The 6,852-nt window shown below is 46.7% G+C and overlaps 1 long non-coding RNA gene across 1 annotated transcript; it reads left to right on the top strand.

The window, feature by feature from the left end:
* Positions 1-1,978: 1,978 nt before the first annotated feature.
* LOC139275873 (uncharacterized) lies at positions 1,979-6,227 on the top strand. The gene is made up of 3 exons (XR_011595777.1): positions 1,979-2,016; positions 5,777-5,938; positions 6,170-6,227. It is a non-coding gene; the product is annotated as an uncharacterized lncRNA (long non-coding RNA).
* The last annotated feature ends 625 nt before the right edge of the window (positions 6,228-6,852 follow it).

Genomic DNA, 6,852 nt, shown 5'->3' with positions numbered 1-6,852 from the left:
GAAGATTTACGGGACTGTCTGTGATATCGAGATATAGTTCTGCCCTTTCGAGTGTGAGATCTGGTCCTTTCGGCTATATTGCTTGTAAACTGGGGATCCGAATCGCTATCAGAGGATGAGGAGTCAGTTTAGGTTTGTTGCTTTGGTGGTATGGTGTTATTTTTAACTCCTCTCGCCGGAGTGTAAGGTGGAGGGTGTTGGGAAGAGGACTAGAGCAAGGGGCCAGGGGGTGCGGGAGGCGCCGTTGGGCGCTGAGTCAGTGACCACTCATCAATTTCATCATCAGCCTCGGTTAACACAAAACCAGCCATTTTTACTACGTAGTTGGTCAATACCTTTCTCAGAGGTCCCAGAGGATCGCTTAGTAAGTTTCTCGTGCGCACATTCTTTTTTTTTAAGACGTCTACAGTTTTAACAGGTGTTCCCTCTTTCAATGAGAGTCCCAATTTAATAGCATTTATTTGCCAACTTGACAGAAGTGATGCATCTTTTAATTTTTGACAATCCCTGTGCTTTTTTTGCTATCTCTATGCTTCTAGTGCCACCTAGAGGCCACTGGTCATCTCCTAATAATTTGTTCAGGGCTCCTGATAATTTTCTAAAGTCTTCAGCTCTTTCAGGGAATTCCTCACATAACTTTTGTAGCGGACTATCCGCATCCGTTGTTTTATCCAACTGATTACCCATTTTCACGCTGCCCCTCATATTTAAACTGACTCTAATTACCGTGTCGTTACGCGTTCGCGTCGTCGTGCAATTTGAACAAACACAGACTTTACTGAAACTAACACTGACTTTGAACAAACTCAAAATAAACAGACTTTACTAAAACTAACACTGACTTCCGCGTCGCCCCGCGGTTCGCGTCGCCGCGCGATTTGAAACACTTAAAATAAACAGACTTTACGAAAACTAACACTGACTTCCGCATCGCCCCGCAGTTCGCGTCGCCGCGCGATTTGAAACTCTTAAAATAAACACAGACTTTACTAAAACTAACACTGACTTCCGCGTCGCCCCGCGGTTCATGTCGCCGCGCAATTTGAAACACTTAAAATAAACACAGACTTTATTAAAACTAGCACTGACTTCGGCATCACCCCGCGGTTCGCGTTGCTACGTGTTCGCGTCGGCCCATGTTCACTCTGCCGCGCACTCACGCCGCCGCACGTCCCACGCCGCCACGCGTTTCACGCTGCTGCGCGTCTGTGTCGGCCCACGTTCACTCTGCCACGCGCTCGCGCCGCCGCATGTCCCACATCGCTACGTGTTTCACGCTGCTGCGCGTCTGCGTCGGCCCACGTTCACTCTGCCGCGTGCTCGCGCCGCCGCACGTCCCACGCCGCTGCGCGTTCGCGCCGCCGCGTGTCTGCGTCGGCCCACGTTCACTGCCGTGCGCTCGCGCCGCCGCACATCCCACGCCGCTGCGCGTTCGCGCCGCCGCGCGCTTATCTAGCCCTACCTTTCGAGTTGCTGCGTGATTTAAATTCAATCAGTGCTTAGACGGGCCAAGTGATATACGAGGTCGACGTCACACCTGACTTGAACACCAATCCTCTATTTAATTCCCCATAAGCCTTATTTAATTCCCTGTGAGCCTAATTTTCTAAATTTGATTTCTTATGAGCCTTATTTAATTTCTTTTAGTCTCCAAATTTCCCTATCCTTTCGTGTCAATGCGCAGTTTAAGTCCAATCAGTCAATGAAAGCCCTAATTTAATGGAGTTTTTCTGCCAACTGGACAGGAGTGATTTTTTTTTAGACTGCAGTGGAATTTTTCTCATAATTTAAAATCTCAGAAAAAATTTTTTTCAGCACCTATTTAGTACGTTACTTTTTTTTTTGTCTTTTCCATAACTAGAGAGAAGTCTGGCATGTAGGCTGTGGACTGCTTGTTGTTATCTCAATTGTTCCAGCCTCAAGGTCGTGTTATTTAATATAATATTTTTTTTTGAATCCTTTTGAATCCATCTCAGTTGTTTTGCTGTGCCTTCTCTGAATGTTTTCTTTCGACAAGTAAGTGAGCATGTTAAATCCTTTTTATTAACCACTGGGACCATGTATTTTTTTCTTTTTTTTTTACTCAACAAACCTATCCTTTGTGCATTTCCTGGCTCCGTAACTTATCATCCGAATATACATAATTCAATAAGGTTCACACTCTTAAACTTCCCACATACAGGACAACACTACGAAGGGTTAAAAAAACTTTCATTCTGTTTGAAAAAGTAGGTGGAGCTAAAACAAACCACAACTCCCCGGCTTTTTTTTTTACAGTAAAAATCACAGAAGCATTTCTCATTTAAACAGACGTTCACAAGAGTCTCTTTTCTTTCCTATTAATTTTTGGATCCATGATTGATCATCTATCCCTATCTAGCTCTAACTATAAACTATCTTTCCAAGTCGCCGCTTGGTTTGCGTCATCGCGCAATTTCCCTATCTCTATCGCTATTCTAAGTTTGAAAGGTATTCACCAGATTGTCCTGGATCTCGTTCAGACACTACCTGAGAACCAGCGAGTGGCTAAACTTTCCTCAGACTTTTGAAACCGGGGGAAACTGGAGCAGTATTGAAATCATACTCACTCCAGTGGCCACTTTCCCCTCGTCTCGTCCAAGGCTAGTCTGGGTCTTAATTCGCAAGTTTTCGGCAGTCGTCCGTTGAGATCCCACTTCTGACACCAAATGTAAATGTAGATTCTTTTCTCTCAATCTGGTTCAGCAAAATTACTGAAACGAATACCGTTTGTGCTTTAAACAAAGCAAGCTTTTATTTAAAAAGCAAATCCCGATCGGGGACTTTATCAGACAGAAGGAATGCAAGTCTGTTCGAACGCACCCACTTCCTACGGACAAAGTGACGTTACATTGTAAAGGGACGACGGTTATACATTTTCGGCAAAAGATAACAAGATAGGGCCAGAGTGACATCCCAGTTCAGCCTATCTCTTTTGATCCCTCTTTCCCTTTGTCCACTCATAAGCCGACCTAAGTATGGTCTGATTTTAAACAAAGACCTTCTGTTAATGTTTCAGGTTAATAACATGATTTAATAAGACCTTGAGGTTTTTCTGCAAGCTGTGGGTTTTGTTTTAATATGTGTTAGTGTTGTAACATTTCGCAGTCTCGAGTCTGAGATGTCATGGCTATTCCTCCATGAATTCTTTGTTAGCTTATACTGTCCCTATACAATTCCCACGTTCTCAACTTCAATGTCTCTATACATTTTTAAACATTCACATTAGCGGCTGCAATATCACTGTATGTGTGCTTCTCACCCCCTCCGACGTCACGCCCCGTACGAACCACTACATTGCCCGAGGAACTGTCTTGTCCAATAAATCCCAAGGGGCCAGAAAATGGGATTGTAATGTACAACGAAGGGGAATTATTGTATGATAATGTTAAACATGAAATTGTGCCTGTCCTGATCAATATTTTAGGCATCCAGATGCCGGAATACTGTACAGAACAGTCAAGGAAAATGTACAATGTATTAAGTAGAGTTGTAATGCAGCAGGCTGCCGATGCAATGGGTGCCAGTAGATTCCGAGGACAGGGGTCAGCCCCCAGGATAAAGAGGGGAATAGTTAATGATGTTGTTACCGGCTTCAATACAGGGACCTCCGTAGTAAACTCGATAGACATACAAGGGTTAAACGAGAGGGGTGATGAAGGGGTTATTAGAAAGGGTGGAGCAAAACCAGGAAGACCAAGCCAACCTAGGAAAGGAGGGTGCCGAAATCCAGTTGGATGGCATCTCAGTCCTGGAAGCTCACGCCAAAACCATCAATCACCTCATTGATAGAGAAAAAGAAGATACCGGAAAGCAAATACAGGGGCAACTCTGTCACGCTTATGGTCTGTGGATGGTGGGACAGATCCGCCACAATCTCGACCAGATCCAACGCGGGGAGGTACCCGATTGGATAGACAGTTCACATTTAGCTCAGTTGGCTAACCAGAGGGGGACACTGGATAATTGTACTCTGAAGGGACTGACCTGAGTATACCCAGCAATTCCAGATTGCCAGATGGGTAGGACTACTGGGATAGGGATAGTCCTGATGATCCCTATAGCCACGCTGGACTCAGGGCCGTTCCCCCTATACCAATTAGAGAATATCGGTGTAATACGGGAAAATGTCTCCATCTGTTACTATCTGACCACCACCTCCGCCGTTCACCGAAACGACATATTTACCGGGATTTCCCTAACAGAATGCAAGCAAAGGGGGGAGATCACAGTATGTCCTCACCCGGTGGGCCGAGGGGAGCTAGACGAGTGCGGGTTTAACTGAACTGACAGGTGCGTACGAGAAATAGTGCCCGCACACAGGCACTTCGCGAGGGCAGGCTACGGAGGGAGGGGAAGGTACTGCGTTTCTACTACCGAGCGTTCATACCGGTATAATGACCTGCAGTGCCCGATACCGCAGCCGAACTTCTGCTTTGCGCCGCTACGACCTGTCACGATCGGGCAAGCGCATATCACCCAGGTTAGGCGCCGGAAGCCCAAGTTATTGATGTAACCGATCAGCTCCACGATCATTTGCAGGATTATGGCGAGCCAGATCAGGTCCCTATCCCACATCTAACCGAAGTATTACGAGAATTGAGGCTCAGGGTGGGTCAATCCGTAAAGCTCTACCACCAACTGCAAACTAAAATCAAAGTACTGGAAGAAGATATCGATGAAGACTTACAAAGTCAGAGTTGGTGGAGAAAGGTCTGGGACTGGGGAATAAATGTGAACATCCATCCTTGGATTCGAATAATTTCACACATACTGGTCGGGATACAATTGATCTTAGCAATAACATGGGGCATAATGGCCTGCCAGGCATGCAGGCACCACGCACAACGAAGAGGGACCCATGCCCGCTTCCCAAATACTAAACAAACCTGTCTAATAGAGGGGCAGGAGGATTTGGCCTTTGTCAATTTGATCTAAGCAACCGGGACTCCTGAAACCGCGTGACTGGCCAGTACGTTGAGGCAGGGAGTACCGGACTGTGCACAAAATCTAATAAAGGTAGGGCGGTCGGTTAAAGGGGGACGAGGACCGAAAGGAGGGAATTGTTGTAGGCATTAGACACCTGCTCAATATATATAAACACTAGGCATTAGGCACCTGCTAAATATATCTAAACTCATATAAGTTTAAAGTGGCCACATATAAAATGGCTGCCCAAGCATGATGGGTACTCAGTTAGTCAAGCAATGAACTGTTGACTGAGGCTGACCGAGCAATGACTTGGATCATCCGCTTGAGACAAGATAACTATAACGAACCATTATAGTACCTGGTATGGAATGTTCTTAATCAAGGACTTCGCACAGCAGAGCTCCGAGGAACAGAGATAAGGGGAGGCCTACCTCACATAACGAGGTCGTTAATCAGCCCGAGCTGACAAGAACCGAACATATAGCCCCTGAGGTATCAGGGGAATTCTATTGGGTTAAAGAAACCTATATGTAGTCTATAATCGTTATAATTGGATTGTGTCCAGCCGAAGTGGGCTGAGTAACTGTAATGAACTATTGTAAAACATATAAAAATCGATGAATTTATTTGTTCGTTGGAGAGAGGTATCTGGATCTAGACCAGAGGCTTCCTCCCCGCCAGCGTAATAAAAGGCCGCTTTGGCGTTGGAAGCGACTCTGAGTGTTGAGTGATTCTTCCGAGAAAACATTCACGCTAACATCAGCTATATATGTCCCACCCAGCAGAAAGACACCCTCCCTAAAAAGTTATATTTTCATCTTTGCAGAGGAAGGTGGCACACAACAAAAGGGAAAGAACTCGAACAGGAGGAGGCCCGGCAAATCTGCACCTACTGACACCCGTGAAAGAGAGGGTCGCTGCTTTGATGGGTCCTGTCTGGAGAAAAACAATCAGTACTGCACAAGCTGGGCCCTCACTGGAGGGAGAGGTTAAGTCCTGAAAATTCCACAGTCTGGCTTTGCTAAATGTTAACTCCTGCGCGGTCTAGCCATGCTTCGGTTCATGGGGATGTCTCCGTCAGCTACGCTTCGGTTGATGCAATGTGCTAGTGTGGTCCTTCAGATCAGCCTGCTGCCTGCGCTGTGCGGGCCTACTCATACCACCCACCCTGCCCCCTCCTCTGCTGCTAACCATTTGTCTGTTCTGTTACATTTTACAGAACTTGAGGCCAACTCTGACGATGCAGAAGAAGATTCAGACACGGATGAACCTGAAGAGGAGAACATCTTCCAATCCCACCTTCCAGACCAAGAGCTTTGGGGGGGAGGGGGAGGGGATGGATGAAGCCCCCACTGTTGTACTCACTCTGGAGGAGGTGCAGGTGCCACCTGTTGTGTATCTGTAAAGCATGCACTCCCATGTTCCACCACCAGGGAGCGCATCCCCTGAAGTCCCAAGGGATCCCAGCATCCTTTGGGAGCACTGTATATAAGCCGACCCCTAAGGCCTGTTATTCACTCTGGAGTGTCTCAATAAAGACTGAGGTCACTGTTACTTTAACCTCCCTGTGTGCAGTCTCATCTGTATTAGGAACACAACAACTGGCAACGAGTATACGAATCCAACGCGAAGATGCAGCAAACTGCGGGCATCCTGGACAAGTTCTCGGAGGGTGAGGACTGGGAAGCCTATATCGAATGGTTAGACCAGTACTTTGTAGCCAACGAGCTGGACGGAGAAGGAAGTGCTGCAAAAAGGAGAGCCGTCCTCCTTACAGTCTACGGGGCACCGACCTACAGCCTCATGAAGAATCTTCTAGCTCCGGTGAAACCCACAGATAAGTCAAATGAGGAGCTGTGTACATTGGTTCGGGAGCATCTTAATCCGAGGGAGAGCGTGCTG

The sequence above is a fragment of the Pristiophorus japonicus genome, chromosome 11, assembly GCF_044704955.1.
Source record: "Pristiophorus japonicus isolate sPriJap1 chromosome 11, sPriJap1.hap1, whole genome shotgun sequence".
In the NCBI taxonomy this organism is placed as follows: domain Eukaryota; kingdom Metazoa; phylum Chordata; class Chondrichthyes; family Pristiophoridae; genus Pristiophorus; species Pristiophorus japonicus.
This window is presented reverse-complemented; position numbering and strand designations above follow the sequence as displayed.